Genomic DNA, 18,317 nt, shown 5'->3' on the forward strand with positions numbered 1-18,317 from the left:
TATTTGGAAAAATTTTTAGCCATAGTTTTTTTTTAAAATTGAGATATAATTAAAACACTACAAAATTCACACCTTTAATGCATACAATTCTGTGGTTGTTAGTATATGCATAACTATGTAACTGTCACCACTATCTAATTTCAAAGTATTATTATCAACCTAAAAAGACATCCCATACCAATTAGCAGTCGCTCCTTTATTTCCCTTCTTCCAGTCCCTGTCAATCATTAATCTACTTTATATCCTATTGATTTGTCTATTTGGGAATTTTATATAAATGGAATAATAAAATATGTAATGTTTTGTGACTAGGTCTTTTTTTATTTTTCAGATTTTTATTTTATGCTTATACTTTTTGATTGAAAGCATTTATAAACTAATATGGCATATATATATATATATATATATATATTAATGTGTAGTTCCTTTTAAGCAAGCAGGAAGCTGTATAAGGACCATATATATTCTTGTATCAAATCTAAAAATTCTCTATATCTCCGTAGCCCCATTCTCCCTAATCCTATCCCCAACACGCATGCATATACACACACTTCTCCTGAACAAGAAGATAGGAACTGCAGGTGTTTGTAAGTCTTTCTTGTTTGTGGGCATATTTCTAGCAGGAGGACATCAGGTTAAGAGATCTCAGTCTTCCATACCTCTTTTTTCAGACATAATCATCTCTCACTGCATTACTCTTCCCAGCAAAATCCAGCATGATAACCATGTGATGTGATGATATCAATATATGTTTACACTCCAAATAAACAGCAAAACAGGACCAGCCCAGGCATTTTCTTATCAGCAAATCTTGAATAATCTATCAAAAGCATGAGACATTATAAGATTGTGACTAGGTCTTTAACTTAGCATAATATTTCCAAGATTCAGCCATGTGTTAGCATGTATCAGTACTTCATTTTATGGCAAAATAGTATTCCATTATATAGATATGTCACATTTTGTTCATTCACTCATCAGTTGATGGATATTTGGGTTATTTCTGCCTTTTGGCTATAATGCATAATGCTGTTATGAACATATGTATACGAATCGTTTTGTGGACATATGTTTCATTTCATGTGGGTATATACATTGAAGTAGAATTTCTGGGCCAAAAGGTAACTGTAACTTTTTGAGGAACTGCAAGACTACTTTCAAAACTGCTGCACTATTTTATCTTCCCACCAATAGTGTATGAAGGTTCAGATTTCTTCACCTTTTAATCACTTGTTATTAACCATCTGTTTTGAATATAGCCATCCTGGAAAGTGTAAAGTTGCATTTCATTGTGCTTTTCATTACCTGTGTTTTAAAATTATATCCATCTAATGATATTAAGCGGTATTTTATTATAAAATCAATTTGCATTTCCCTAATTCCTGATGATTTGAGCATTTTTTTGTGAACGTATTAGCCATTTGTTTATCTTCTTTAGAGAAATATCTATTCAAATTCATGCCTAATTTTATTTTATTTTATTTTATTTTATTTTACTTTATTTATTTTATATATTTTTGTTTTCCGTATGTGGGCCTCTCACTGTTGTGGCCTCTCCCGTTGCAGAGCACAGGCTCAGCAGCCATGGCTCACGGGCCCAGCCACTCCGCAGCAACTGGGATCTTCCCAGACCGGGGCACGAACCCATGTCCCCTGCATCGGCAGGCAGATTCTCAACCACTGCACCATGAGGGAAGCCCCATGCCTAATTTTAAATTGATATATTTGTGTTTTTTATTGAGCTGTGAATATTCTATATATATTCTGGATACAGCTCACTTATGAGACATGATTGCAAATATTTTCTCTCATCCTGTGAATATTCTTTTCCTTTTCTTGATAGTATCATTTGAATTACAAAACAAATATTCCTGTGTCAAAAACCACACTCTTTGTTTACTACAGCTTTGTAGTAACATTTGAAATCAGGAATTGTATGTCCTCCAAATATGTTATTTTTAAAGATTGTTTTGCTATTCAATGTACCTTGAGATTCCATATGAATTTTAAGATGGATTTTTCTATTTGTGCAAAAGACATAATTAGAGTTTTGGCAGGAATTGCATTGAATCTGTAGATCATTTTATGTAGTATTGCCATGTTAACAACATTAAATCTTCTGATCCATGTGTTTGAGGTGCACTTACATTTTTTCCAGCTTTACTGAGATACAATTGACATATTGTATAAGTTTAAGGTGTACAAAGTGATGATTTGACACACATATATATTATGTAATGTTTACCAAAATAAGGTTACTTAACATATCCTTCACTTCATATAATTACCATTTAGTTGTTGTTGTTATGGTGAGAACCTTTAAGATATAATCTCTTATTTATCCATCCATCCGATGATGGACACTTAGGTTGTTTCCATCTCCGGGCTATTGTAAATAGGGCTGCTATGAACATTTTGGTACATGTCTCTTTTTGAATTATGGTTTTCTCAGGGTATATGCCCAGTAGTGGGATTGCTGGGTCATATGGTAGTTCTATTTGTAGTTTTTTAAGGAACCTCCATACCGTTCTCCATAGTGGCTGTACCAATTCACATTCCCACCAGCAGTGCAAGAGTGTTCCCTTTTTTCCACACCCTTTCCAGCATTTATTGTTTCTACATTTTTTGATGATGGCCATTCTGACTGGTGTGAGGTGATATCTCATTGTAGTTTTGATTTGCATTTCTCTAATGAGTAAAGATGTTGAGCATCCTTTCATGTGTTTGTTGGCAGTCTGTATATCTTCTGTGGAGAAATGTCTATTCAGGTCTTCTGCCCATTTTTGGATTGGGTTGTTTGTTTTTTCGTTATTGAGCTGCATGAGCTGCTTATAAATTTTGGAGATTAATCCTTTGTTGGTTGCTTCATTTGCAAATATTTTCTCCCATTCTGAGGGTTGTCTTTTCGTCTTGTTTATGGTTTCCTTTGCTGTGCAAAAGCTTTTAAGTTTCATTAGGTCCCATGTGTTTATTTTTGTCTTTATTTCCATTTCTCTAGGAGGTGGGTCAAAAAGGATCTTGCTGTGATTTACGTCATAGAGTGTTCTGCCTATGTTTTCCTCTAAGAGTTTGATAGTGTCTGGCCTTACATTTAGGTCTTTAATCCATTTTGAGCTTATTTTTGTGTATGGTGTTAGGGAGGGATCTAATCTCATACTTTTACATGTCCCTATCCAGTTTTCCCAGCACCACTTATTGAAGAGACTGTCCTTTCTCCACTGTACATTCCTGCCTCCTTTATCAAAGATAAGGTGACCATATGTCCGTGGGTTTAACTCTGGGCTTTCTATCCTGTTCCATTGATCTATCTTTCTGTTTTTGTGCCAGTACCATACTGTCTTGATTACTGTAGCTTTGTAGTATAGTCTGAAGTCAGGGAGCCTGATTCCTCCAGCTCCATTTTTCGTTCTCAAGATTGCTTTGGCTATTCGGGGTCTTTTGTGTTTCCATACAAATTGTGAAATTTTTTGTTCTAGTTCTGTGAAAAATGCCAGTGGTAGTTTGATAGGGATTGCATTGAATCTGTAGATTGCTTTGGGTAGTAGAGTCATTTTCACAATGTTGATTCTTCCAATCCAAGAACATGGTACATCTCTCCATCTATTTGTATCATCTTTAATTTCTTTCATCAGTGTCTTATAATTTTCTGCATACAGGTCTTTTGTCTCCTTAGGTAGGTTTATTCCTAGATATTTTATTTTTTTTGTTGCAATGGTAAATGGGAGTGTTTCCTTGATTTCACTTTCAGATTTTTCATCATTAGTATATAGGAATGCCAGAGATTTCTGTGCATTAATTTTGTATCCTGCAACTTTACCAAATTCATTGATTAACTCTAGTAGTTTTCTGGTAGCATCTTTAGGATTCTCTATGTATAGTATCATGTCATCTGCAAACAGTGACAGCTTTACTTCTTCTTTTCCGATTTGGATTCCTTTTATTTCCTTTTCTTCTCAGATTGCTGTGGCTAAAACTTCCAAAACTATGTTGACTAAGAGTGGTGAGAGTGGGCAACCTTGTCTTGTTCCTGATCTTAGTGGAAATGGTTTCAGTTTTTCACCATTGAGGACGATGCTGGCTGTGGGTTTGTCATATATGGCCTTTATTATGTTGAGGAAAGTTCCCTCTATGCCTACTTTCTGCAGGGTTTTTTTTATCATAAATGGGTGTTGAATTTTGTCAAAAGCTTTCTCTGCATCTATTGAGAAGATCATATGGTTTTTCTCCTTCAATTTGTTAATATGGTGTATCATGTTGATTGATTTGCATATATTGAATAATCCTTGCATTCCTGGAATAAACCCCACTTGATCATGGTGTATGATCCTTTTAATGTGCTGTTGGATTCTGTTTGCTAGTATTTTGTTGAGGATTTTTGCATCTATGTTCATCAGTGATATTGGCCTGTAGTTTTCTTTCTTTGTGACAGCCTTGTCTGGTTTTGGTATCAAGGTGATGGTGGCCTCGTAGAATGAGTTTGGGAGTGTTCCCCCCTCTGCTATATTTTGGAAGAGTTTGAGAAGGATAGGTATTAGCTCTTCTCTAACTGCTTGATAGAATTCACCTGTGAAGCCATCTGGTCCTGGGCTTTTGTTTGTTGGAAGATTTTTTATCACTGATTCAATTTCAGTGCTTGTGATTGGTCTGTTCATATTTTCTATTTCTTCCTGATTCACTCTTGGCAGGTTGTGCATTTCTAAGAATTGGTCAATTTCTTCCAGGTTGTCCATTTTATTGGCATAGAGTTGCTTGTAGTAATCTCTCATGATCTTTTTTATTTCTGCAGTGTCAGTTGTTACTTGTTTTTCATTTCTACTTCTATTGATTTGAGTCTTCTCCCTTTTTTTCTTGATGAGTCTGGCTAATGGTTTATCAATTTTGTTTATTTTCTCAAAGAACCAGCTTTTAATTTTATTGATCTTTGCTATCGTTTCCTTCATTTCTTTTTCATTTATTTCTGATCCGATTTTTATGATTTCTTTCCTTCTGCTAACTTTGGGGTGTTTTTGTTCTTCTTTCTCTAATTGCTTTAGGTGCAAGGTTAGGTTGTTTATTCGAGATGTTTCCTGTTTCTTAAGGTGGGATTGTATTGCTTTAAACTTCCCTCTTAGAACTGCTTTTGCTGCATCCCATAGGTTTTGGGTCATCGTGTCTCCATTGTCATTTGTTTCTAGGTATTTTTTAATTTCCTCTTTGATTTCTTCAGTTATCAGTTCATTATTAAGTAGTGTATTGTTTAGCCTCCATGTGTTTGTATTTTTTACATCTCTTTTCCTGTAATTGATATCTAGTCTCATAGCATTGTGGTCAGAAAAGATACTTGATACAATTTCAATTTTCTTAAATTTACCAAGGCTTGATTTGTGACCCAAGATATGATCTATCCTGGAGAATGTTCCATGAGCACTTGAGAAAAATGTGTATTCTGTTGGTTTTGGATGGAATGTCCTATAAATATCAATTAAGTCTATCTTTTTTAATGTATCATTTAAAGCTGTGTTTCCTTATTTATTTTCATTTTGGATGATCTGTCCATTGGTGAAAGTGGGGTGTTAAAGTCCCCTACTATGATTCTGTTGCTGTTGATTTCCCCTTTTATGGCTGTTAGTATTTGCCTTATGTATTGAGGTGCTCCTATGTTGGGTGCATAAATATTTACAATTGTTATATCTTCTTCTTGGATCCTTCCCTTGATCATTATGTAGTGTCCTTCTTTGTCTCTTCTAGTAGTCTTTATTTTAAAGTCTATTTTGTCTGATATGAGAATTGCTACTCCAGCTTTCTTTTGGTTTCCATTTGCATGGAATATCTTTTTCCATCCCCTTACTTTCAGTCTGTATGTGTCTCTAGGTCTGAAGTGGTTCTCTTGTAGACAGCATATATATGGGTCTTGTTTTTGTATCTATTCAGCCAATCTGTGTCTTTTGGTGGGAGCATTTAGTCCATTTACATTTAAGGTAATTATTGATATGTATGTTCCTATTCCCATTTTCCTAATTGTTTTGGGTTCGTTATTGTAGGTCTTTTCCTTCTGTTGTGTTTCTTGCCTAGAGAAGTTCCTTTAGCATTTGTTTTAAAGCTGGTTTGGTGGTGCTGAACTCTCTCAGCTTTTGCTTGTCTGTAAACGTTTTAATTTCTCCATCAAATCTGAATGAGATCCTTGCTGGGTAGAGTAATCTTGGTTGCAGGTTTTTCTCCTTCATCACTTTAATTATGTCCTGCCACTCCCTTCTGGCTTGTAGAGTTTCTGCTGAGAGATCAGCTCTTAACCTGATGGGGATTCCCTTGTGTGTTATTTGTTGTTTTTCCCTTGGTGCTTTTAATATGATTTCTTTGTGTTTAATTTTTGACAGTTTGATTAATATGTGTCTTGGCGTATTTCTCCTTGGATTTATTCTGTATGGGACTCTCTGTGCCTCCTGGACTTGATTAACTACTTCCTTTCCCATATTAGGGAAGTTTTCAACTATAATCTCTTCAAATATTTTCTCAGTCCCTTTCTTTTTCTCTTCTTCTTCTGGAACCCCTATAATTCGGATGTTGGTGCGTTTAATGTTGTCCCAGAGGTCTCTGAGACTGTCCTCTGTTCTTTTCATTCTTTTTTCTTTATTTTGCTCTGCAGCAGTTATTTCCACTATTTTATCTTCCACCTCACTTATCCGTTCTTCTGCCACAGTTATTCTGCTATTGATCCCATCTAGAGTATTTTTTATTTCATTTATTGTGTTTTTAATCGATGCTTGATTCATCTTTAGTTCTTCTAGGTCCTTGTTAACTGTTTCTTGCATTTTGTCTATTCTATTTCCAAGATTTTGGATCTTGGAAATAGAATCTTGGATCATCTTTACCATCATTATTCTGAATTCTTTTTCAGGTAGACTGCCTATTACCTCTTCATTTGTTAGGTCTGGTGGGTTTTTATCTTGCTCCTTCTCCTGCTGTGTGTTTTTCTGTCTTCTCATTTTGCTTATGTTACTGTGTTTGGGGTCTCCTTTTTGCAGGCTGCAGGTTCGTAGTTCCCGTTGTTTTTGGTGTCTGTCCCCAGTGGCTAAGGTTGGTTTAGTGGGTTGTGTAAGCTTCCTGGTGGAGGGGACTAGTGCCTGTGTTCTGATGGATGAGGCTGGATCTTGTCTTTCTGGTGGGCTGGTCCACGTCTGGTGGTGTGTTTTGGGGTGTCTGCGGACTTTTTATGATTTTAGGCCACCTCTCTGCTAATGGGTAGCGTTGTGTTCCTGTCTTGCTAGTTGTTTGGCATAGGGTGTCCAGCACTGTAGCTTGCTGGTCGTTGAGTGAAGCTGGGTGCTGGTGTTGAGATGGAGATCTCTGGAAGATTTTCGCCGTTTGATATTATGTGGAGCTGGGAGGTCTCTTGTGGACCAGTGTCCTGAAGTTGGCTCTCCCAACTCAGAGGCACAGCACTGACTCCTGGCTCCTCAATTTGGGATGATTCGTTGTCTATTCATGTATTCCACAGATGCAGGGTACATCAAGTTGATGGTGGAGCTTTAATCCACTGCTTCTGAGGCTGCTGGGAGAGGTTTCCCTTTCTCTTCTTTGTTCTCACAGCTCCTGGGTCTCAGCTTTGGATTTGGCCCCGCCTCTGCGTGTAGGTCGCCGGATGGCGTCTGTTCTTCGCTCTGACAGGTCAGGGCTAAAGGAGCAGCCTCTTCGGGGACTCTTGCTCACTCAGGCCGGGCGGGAGGGAGGGGCACGGAGTGCGGGGCGAGCCTGCAGCGGCAGAGGTTGGCGTGACGTTGCACCAGCCCGAGGCGCCCCGTGCTTTCTCCCAGGGAAGCCGCCCCTGGATCCCGGGACCCCGGCAGTGGCGGGCTGCACAGGCTCCCGGAAGGGCGGTGTGGACAGTGACCTGCGCTCGCACACAGGCCTCCCGGCGGTGGCAGCAGCAGCCCCAGCATCCCACGCCTGTCACTGGGCTCCGTGCTTTCAGTCGTGACTCGCGCCCATCTGTGGAGCCCCTTTAATCAGCACTCTTAATCCCCTCTCCTCGCGCACCAGGAAACCAAGAGGGAAGAAAAAGTCTCTTGCCTCTTCGGCAGCTCCAGAGTTTTCCCGGACTCCCTCCCGGCTAGCTGTGGCACACCAGCCCCCTTCAGGCTGAGTTCTCGCCGCCAGCCCCAGTCCTCTCCCTGCGCTCCAACCGAAGCCCGAGCCTCAGCTTCCAGTGCCGCCTGCCCCGGCGGGCGAGCAGACAAGCCTCTCGGGCTGGTGAATGCCACTTGGCACCGATCCTCTGTGCGGGAATCTCTCCGCTTTGCCCTACCCAGGTACGTGGGTAGTTTCTTGCCTTTTGGGAGGTCTGGGGTCTTCTGCCAGCATTCAGCAGGTGTTCTGTAGGAGTTGTTCCACGTGTAGCTGTATTTCTTGTGTATCCGTGGGGAGGAAGGTGATCTCCACGTCTTACTCTTCCGCCATCTTACCCGGAAGTCTCCTTCAGTTCTTTTGTCTATGTTTTTCTTTAGCTTTTTGGGCATGTTTTGGAAAGTTATTTTAAAGTACTTGTCTAGTAAGTCTGATGTCTCCTCAGTGATAGTTTCTTCCACTTAAATATTCTTGCTTTGTGTGGGCCATGTTTTTCTGCTTCTTTGTATGTATTGCAAAATTTTTGTTGAAATTCAGGTATTTGAAATACCCAAATACCCGAATTTCCAGCCTTGTATACTGATCTGTGCCTCAGATGCCCTTCACTAATTAAGAACATGTGTTCTGAGTCCTGGAATCAGCATGAGCAGAAAGCTGAAGGTCTTCTCAGGTCTTTTCTGAGCATGCATTTGCTCTACTCTCCCCAGTTCAGGCGAGGGAATTGGCGACTCTGATGACACCTGCTCCAGAGCAAGACCATACCATGCTGGGGATGGAGTGGGGCAAGGACAGGAAGAAACACCATGAAATTTCCTTACCTTTTCAACTCTGTCTTTTTCTTCCCTGGCTATTTTCTTGGCAGCTGCAGATTTTTGACTTTTTCAGAGTTCCCACAAGATCACTTTAGCCAGGTTTTGGTTCCTTTTCTATATCTCCATGGGGAATGGTCTTGGAGTTTTCTTGTCCACCATTTTGCTGATATTACATCTCAACAATTTAAAAATTTCTCTTGAAACTTTATATTTGAACCATGTATTATTTAGAAATGTATAGTCTCATTTCCAAGTGTTGGAGGTTTTCCTGTTATCCTTCTGTTATTGATTTGTAGCTTGACTCAATTGTGTTTGTACAACACTCACTATATGATTTCAAATAGTTTAAATATATTGAGGTTGTTTTGACCAAAAATATGGTCTACCTTGGTGCATGTTCCTTGAGCATTTGAAAAACTGTGCATTTTCTTATTGGTGGGATGTGGTGTAAATTTTAATTTGACCATGTTGAATGATGTTTACTTTCTCTGTATCATTGCTGATTTTTTGTCATTTCTCAGCTGTTGAGAGAGGGCTCTTGAAATGTCTAACTATAACTGTGCATTTGCATTTTCTACCTACAGTTCAATCAGTTTTTGTTTCAAATACTTTGCAATTTTATTATTTGGTGCGTACTTATTTAGAATAAGTATTTATTCTGGGAACCTAAGAAAAGGTTCCACATGAATGGAATACAGAAAGTATGGGGATGGAAGTTGGGACATCATGTAGAAAAGGAACAGAAAACCAGTACTGAAGTTTTTTCATACTACAATTAACATTTTGGAATTACTCATATTTGTGATATAAAATGGTGAAATGCGAAAATCACCTCTATGGTGGAACTTTCTAATGTTGCTTTGGTGGTTGATATATAGCTTAATTTCACAACATACTTAGTATGTTTTCATTTTTTAGAAATGTGTTGAGACGGATGGTATAGTCTGGCATATGGTAAATTTGGGTAAAGTTTTCAAGTGCACATTTGGCATATGGTAATTTGGGGTATATGTTCCATGTGCACATATAAAGAACACTACACCTACTAACTTCAGTTCCTACATGCTTGGAGATTGATGGATGCATTTGCATTTTGATTTCAATTGTGTTGAATTAGTAGATCAAAATGGACAAAATTAACGTCTGTTCAATATTGAGCCTGTTCAGCCATGAACATGGTTGGTTTATCCCTCCAGTATTTCAGTGTTCTTTTATTTTTCTAAATGCTGTTCTATCAATTTATGGACAGACGTATTTCAAAACTTTCATTAGATTTATTTCTAGGTATTTCATACCTAGAAATTTTATTTTTAAAGTTTAAATATTGAAGGTCCTATGACTGGTAGATAGAAATAAAAATCTGTCTATTAAACTTGAAAAAAATGATCTCTTCCAATTGTTTGGTTTTGTTATAAATTCTAACTACTGCTATTAGAGGATATGTTTTTATTCTGGAAAAAAGTTTTATAAAGGTTATTGAAGTACTTATGATAGAACATCTGTAATCTCTTTGGGATTATTCATTATTCCCAGCATTATGCATGATTCTTTCATTATGGATGCTTGTCTAGGTATCCATGCCATTAGAGAAGTTTAAAGACTTCTCTGTTCACTGGTGCAATTACAAAGAATGGCCAAATATGTATGTATGTATTTGTAGATTATTTTGCTTCCCTGAAAAGCAAAGCATGCTGCCAGCATAGCACCCACTCATTCATTCTGAAATTCTTAGGAGAATACTGTATATGCTAGACACAGTGTCATAATTTGTGAGAAACATCTGAGTCACTTCAACATTGGACCCAGAGGAGGTCACAGATGGATAAGAAAGCCTTGATATGAATCAAGCCCTCTAAATGGGTACTGTGAGGTTCTGTCATATGTAAAGTTAGGCTCAGAGTCAGCAGGAGGCTAAGGTCAGATCCCAGCACCTTGAAATTGGTTCTGAGGATCCATTTATGATATAATCAGTCTATTGCTCCCAAAGAGCTCACAACCTGCTTCACCAGGCCCAGATCCTGCTTCTTAGATGAGTTTCTTAGTGGTACAAGAGCACTTTCTGGCCAGAGAACTAGTGCCAACTTAATATCTGACTAGAGAAGAACTCAATGAAAATCAGAGTTTCTCACTGACTTCAGGGGTCTTATCTGAGTTTCTAAATGCTTTTTATTCATTCCTACTTTTCCCCTCATAGTTCTCTAGTGATGGATTGATCTTTCAACTTTACTCCCTTTAAAGCTGTGAGTCCTTTGTAAACAAAAATGAAATTTGGAAGAAGCAGCAGTGCCTTACTCTCTCAACACATCGTACAACTTCCTACTTGTTTCAGTCTTGTTGGTGGTCCTTCCCAGCCATTATGTAGTTTCTAAGGCAGAATTACCTCTTCGAAAAATATTAATTATCTGTTGTACAGAAAAAAAATATAGGTGGAGCCCATGTGGATTTGCACACTCTTTCTGTTACATTAGTAGTCAGTCAGCTATAGCTCATGGGCCAATCCAGCCCATGAGCTAGGACTGGTTTTTACAAGTGAATATTTTGATAATGAGAAACACTAATATTGAACCTAAATTAAGTAAAATGTTATCCCCACCTAAAGAAAGAATTCCATTCTTCAAACAAATTTTTGAGATATAATTGACATACAGCACTGTATAAGTTTAAGATGTACAGCATAATAATTTGACTTACATATATTGTGAAATGATTGCCACAATAAATTTAGTTAAAACTCCTAGAAGACAACATAGGAGAAAACCTAGATGATCATGGGTCAATGACATTTTAGCCAGAACATCAAAGGCACGATCCATGAAAGAAAATAATTAATAAACTGGACTTCATTATAATTAAAAACTTTGGCTCTATGAATGACAATGTCCAGAGAGTTAGAAGGCAAGCCACAGACTTAGAGAAAATATTTGCAGAAGACACATCTGATAAAAAACTGTTATTCAAAATATACAAAGAATTCTTGAAACCCAACAGTAAGAAAAAAAAAAAACAACCTTGATTTAAAAATGGCTTAAGACCTGAACAGACACCTCATCAAAGAAGATATACAAATGGTAGACAATCATATGAAAATATGCTCCAATCATATGGATCCCCTGCATATCAGGGAAATGCAAATTAAAACAACAAGATACCACTGCACACCTATGAGAATAGCCAAAATTCAAAACATTGATGACACCTAATGCTGACAAAAATGTGGAACAACAGGAACTCTCATTCAGTGTTGGTGGGAATACAAAATGATGCAGCCACATTGAAAGACAGTTTGGGAGTTTTTTACAAAAGTAAACGTACTCTTGCCATAAGGTCTAGCAAATTTATGTCCACACAAAAACCTTCACATGCATGTTTAATGTGAACTTTATTCATAATTACCAAAACTTGGAAGCAATTAAGATGTCCTTCAGCAGGTGAAATGTATATAACTGTGTTACAACCAGACAGTGGAAAATCCAGACAGTGCTCAAATAAAATGAGCTACCCAGCCATGAAAAGACATGGAGCATCCTTAAATGCACATTACTAAGTGAAAGAAGGAAATATAAAAAGGCTACACACTGTGTGATTCCAACTTTATGACATTCAGGAAAAGGCAAAACTATGGGGACAATAAAAATATCATGGAAGTCCAGTCTTCAGAACTGTGAGAGATAAATTTCTGTTATTTATAAGCCACCCAGTCTGTGGTATTTTTTTTTATAGCAGGCCAAACCAACTACGATATGTTAGAAATCTCCCTCTACCTGTATCTTGTAAAGAAACATCTGGTTGCATTTAGGGTCTACCCAGATAATTCAGGGTAAGATTTTCCTCTGAAGTTCACTAACCTAATTTTTTGTCATATAAGAAAATATTCACTCTTTTGCTCTATAAGGTATTATTATTCAGAAGTTTTTAGGATTAAGAAGTGGATATATCTTTTGAGGGGCCACCATTCAACCTATTCTGGGCTCCATTTTTCTTCTACTTTTCTTTCTTCAGGTTGGCCAAGAGCCAGGAGAGGCTATGCTAGGAGCAGAGAGGGGAGATTTTTTTTTCTTTTCCCCAGAAGGCATTTGACTTGCTACTTCCCTTACCCATAGGGGAAAATGAGAAATGTGTGCACAAGTACAACTGAAGGCAAACTAATAAAGTCCAAGTAATTTGTGTTTATTATTCTGTGGTATACTTCTCCTGTTTTAGGGGATTCATTCCTGTTTTAGGGAGTCATTTCCATGTGCTTCATTTTTAGCTGTCCTTTCTAAGTCTTTTCTGCTTGGAAAGAGTTTAGAGAAATGAATAATAGCACGTTAAGTGCCTTCCTATTCCAGTGATATTTGCATTTTAATTAGAGATTCGCAGACCTAGAATTTTAGAGATTGGCAAGATTAAGCTCTAAATCCACATTTTATACATGGAGACATGGAGACTCTGAAAGAGGAAGTCCCATGGTAAACACTGGAAGACAGAAAAGTCTTTGAGTCCAAAGGATTGAATCTAGCATCAGTAGAACTTTAGTCCCTGAGAACAAAGAGAAGGGGTGTGTGTGTGTGTGTGTGTGTGTGTGTACGCACATGCTCACATGAATATTTTATTTTGTGTGAGTAGTGGGGAAGGGTGAAAGCATATGGGGTCTTCCCAGGATGTCATATAGAAACTAGAGCTGGAATAAACTCATAACGCCAAGTCAAAACCCTAGACTATAGAAATGAAATGACTGACCCTTATTAGTGAAGTGACTTGACCAAAAATTACACAGCTATTTAGTTGCAGAGTTAGGTAAAATTAGAACTTCAGGTCTCATTTTCCAATTTGGTGCTTCCTTTTTAAAGTTTTTATTTATTTGTTTGTTTGTTTGTTTGTTATAATGACATATAGTTGCCTCACAATATTGGTTTCAGTTGTGCAACATAGTGATTTGATATTTTTATGGATTATACTCTGTGTAAAGTTATTATAAAATGTTGGCTATAGTCCCAATGCTGTACATTACAACCTTGTATCTTATTTATTTTATACCTAGTAGTTTGTGTCTTTTAATCCCCTTCCACTAACTTTCCCCTCCCCCTACCACTCTCCCCACTGGTAACCACTAGTTTGTCCTCTGTATCTGTGAGTCTGTTTCTGTTTTGTTATAATTGTTCCTTTGTTTTATTTATTATATTTCACATATAAGTGAGAACACAGTATTTGTCCTTCTCTGTCTGACTTACTTCATTAAGCATAATACCCTCCATGTTGTTGCAAATGGAAAATTTCATTCTTTTTATGGCTGAGTAATATTCCATTATATATATATATATATATATATCCATCTTCTTCATCCATTCATCTGTTGAACGCTTAGGTTGCTTCCATACCTTGGCTATTATAAATAATGATGCTATAAATATTGATGTGCATATATCTTTTTTTTTTTTTTTTTTTTTTTTTTGCTGTACGCGGGCCTCTCACTGCTGTGGCCTCTCCCGTTGCGGAGCACAGGCTCTGGACACACAGGCTCCGCGGCCATGGCTCGCGGGCCCAGCCGCTCCGCGGCATGTGGGATCTTCCGGGATCGGGGCACGAACCCGTGTCCCCTGCATCGGCAGGCGGACTCTCAACCACTGCGCCACCAGGGAAGCCCCTTGATGTGCATATATCTTTTTGACTTAATGTTTTTGTGTTTTTCAAATATACATCCAGGAGTGGAATTGCTGGATCATATAGTAGCTCTATTTTTAATTTTCTGAGGAACAGCCATACTGTTTTCCATAGTGGCTGTACCAATTTACATTCTCACTGACAGTATACTAGGGTTCCCTTTTATTCTAATTTTTGCCAACACTTGTTATTACTTGCCTTTTTGATGATAGCCATTCTGACAGGTGTGAGGTGATACCTCATTGTGATTTTGATTTGTGTTTCCCTGATGATTAGTGATGTCGAGCATCTTTTGATGTACCTGTATCTTTTCCTGTCACTAGTATGTCTTCTTTGGAAAAATGTATATTCAGGTCCTCTGCCCATTTTTAAACTGGGTTGTTTGTTTTTTGGATATTGCGTTGTATGAGCTCTCTATATTTTGGATATTTACCATTTATTGGTTATATCATTTGCAAATATCTTCTCCCAGTTAGTACAGTAGGTTGCCATTTCATTTTGTTGATGGTTTTCTTCACTGTGCAAAGGTTTTAAAGTTTGATTAGGTCCTATTTGCTTATTTTTGCTTTTGTTTCCCTTGCCTGAAGATATAGATCCAAAAAAATATTGCTAAGGCCTATGTCAAAGAATGTACTACCTATGTTGTCTTCTAGGTAGGAGTTATGGTTTCTGGTCTTACATTTAGGTCTTTAATCCATTTGGTGTTTATTTTTGTATTGATATATGGTGTGAGAAAATTCTCTAATTTCATGCTTTTATCTGTCCAGTTTTCCCAAACAACTTATTGAAAGACTGTTTTTTCCCCATTATATATTATTGCCTCATTTGTTATAGATTAATTGACCATATGTGCGTGGGTTTATTTCTGGGCTCTCTGTTCTGTTACATTGATCTATTTGTTCAGTTTTTTGCCAGTACCACATTGTTTTGATTACTGTAACTTTGTAATATCAATATATTCTGAAGTCAAGGAGTGTGATACCTCTAGCTTTGTTCTTTTTTCTCAAGATTGCTTTGGCAGTTTGGGGTCACTTGTGTTTCTATATAAATATTAGGATTATTTGTTTTAGTTCTGTGAAAAATGTCATGGGTATTTTGATAAGGATTGCATTAAATTGGTAGATTGCTTTGAGTAGTATGGATATTTTAATACTATTAATTTTTCCAATTCATGAAAATGGGATATCTTTCCATTTATTTATATTTTCTTCAATTTCCTTCATCAAATTCTTTTGGTTTTCAGAATATAGGTCTTTCACTTCCTTGGTTGAATATATCCCTCATTATTTTATTATTTTCTTTATACTATTGTAAATGAGATTGTTTTCTTGCTTTCTCTTCCTGATAATTATTATTAATGTATAGAAAAACAACATATTTCTGTATATTAGTCTTGTATCCTGCAAATGTACTTAATTCATGTATTAGTTCTGATAGTTTTTGGGTGGAATATTTAGGATTTTCTATATATAGTATTATGTCATCTGCAAACAGTGACAGTTTTACATCTTCCTTTCTAATTTTGATGCCTTTTATTTCCTTTTCTTGTTTGTTTGCTGTGGCTAGGTCTTCTAGTACTATCTTAAATAGAAATGGTGATAGAGGGCATTCTTATCTTGTTCTTGATCTTAGAGGAATATCTTTAAGTTTTTCCCAGTTAAGTATGATGTTAGCTGTGGGTTTGCCATTCATGGTTTTATTATGTTGAGATATATTCCCTTGATACCCACTTTGTTGAGAGTTTTTATTGTAAATAGATGTTGAATTTTGTCAGAAGCTCTTTCTGGATTTATTGAGATGATCATGTGATTTTTATCTTTTGTTTTTTTTAATGTGGTGTACCACATTATTCATTTGTGAATGTGGAACCGTCCTTGCATCCCTGGAATAAATCCCACTTGATCTTTGTATATTATCCTTTTAATGTATTTTTTATTTGGCTTACTCATGTTTTGTTGAGGATTTTTGCATCTATATCGGCCTGTAATTTTCTTTTTGTGGGGGGGTGTATCTTTTTCTGGTTTTAGTATCAGGGCAAAGCAGGCCTAATAGAATGAGTTTGGGAGTATTCCCTCATCTTCAGTTTTTGGTAATCGTTTCAGAAGAATTGAATTTACTCTTCTTTATGCTTGATAGATTTCCCTGTGAAGCTGTCTGGTCCTGGACTTTTGTGTGTTAGGAGTTTTTTGACTACTGATTCAACTTCAGTATTAGTAATTGGTCTCTTCTTTCTTCCTGATTCAGTCTTGGAAGATTGTATGTTTCTAGGAATGTTTCCAGTTTTTTCTAGGTTGTCCAATTTTTTTGGAGTATAACTGTTTGTAGTATTGTCTTATGATTGTTTGTATTTCTGTAACTTCTCCTCTTTCATTTCTAATTTTGTTTATTTGGGCCCTCTCACTTTTTTCTTAATGATCCTAGCTAAAAGTTTATCAATTTTGTTTACCTTTTCAAAAAACAGCTCTTGGTTTCTTTGATCTTTTCTATTTTTTTGTCTCTATTCTATTTATTTTTGCTCTGATCTTTATTATTTCCCTCCTTCTGCTGACTTTGGACTTTGTTTGTTCTTGTTTTTCTAAATCCTTTAGATGGTAGGTTAGATGTTTATTTGAGATATTTCTTGTTTCTTGACATAGGACTGTATCACTATAAACTTCCCTCTTAATACTGCTTTTGCTGCATCCCATAAATTTTGGAAAGTTATGTTTTTATTTTCATTTGTCTCAAGGTATTTTCTGATTTCCTCTTTGACTTCTTAATTGACTCATTGTTTTTTTCAGCGGCATATTGTTTAATCTGCACATGATTGTGTATTCCCATATTTCTTCCTGTAATTTTTTTGTAGTCTCATACCATTGTGGTTGGAAACGATGCTTGACATAATTTCTATCCTCTTGAATTTGTTGAAACTTGTTTTGTGGCCTAGTATGTGATCTGTCTTGGAGAAGGAGAACATTCTATGTGCACTTAAAATGAATGTGTATTCTGCTGTTTTGGGTGGAATGCTCTGTAGATATTTTTTAAGTGTAGGTGGTCTAATGTGTCATTTAAGGTTACTGTTTACTTATTGATTTTCTGTCTAGATGATCTGTCCATTGATGTGAATTGGGTGTTAAAGTCCCCTACTATTATTGCATTATTGTCCATTTCTCCACTTATGTCTGTTAACATTTGCTTTCTTTATTTGGGTGCTCCTTTATTAGGTACATATATGTTTATGATTATTATATCCCCTTCTTGTATTAACCCTGCTATCATTATATAATGCCCTTCTTTGTCTATTATTATAGACTTTATTTTAAAGTCTACTTTGTCTGATATGAGTTTTGCTACCCCAGCTTTCTTTTCATTGCCATTTGCACAGAATATCTTTTTCCATCCCCTCACTTTCAGTCACCCTATGTTTTTGATTGGAGAATTTAGTACATTGACATTTAAAGTGATTATTGATAGGTATGTACTTATTGCAATTTTGTTACTTGTATTCTGGTTGTTTTGCCCATCCCCTCTATTTTTTTCTTTTTCATTTAATTTCTTCCTTTGCAGTTTGATGATTTTCTTTCTTCTTCTTTTTTAAAAAATATTTATTTATTTGTTTGTTTATTTATTTATCTGGCTACACCAGGATTTAGTTGTGGCATGTGGCATTTTTAGTTGTGGCATGCGGGATCTAGTTACCTGACCAGGGATTGAACCCAGGCCTCCTGCATTGACAGTATGGAGTCTTAACCACTGGACCACCGGGGAAGTCCTGATCATTTTCTA

This window comes from Mesoplodon densirostris, chromosome X, assembly GCF_025265405.1.
Source record: "Mesoplodon densirostris isolate mMesDen1 chromosome X, mMesDen1 primary haplotype, whole genome shotgun sequence".
NCBI classification, from domain to species: domain Eukaryota; kingdom Metazoa; phylum Chordata; class Mammalia; order Artiodactyla; family Ziphiidae; genus Mesoplodon; species Mesoplodon densirostris.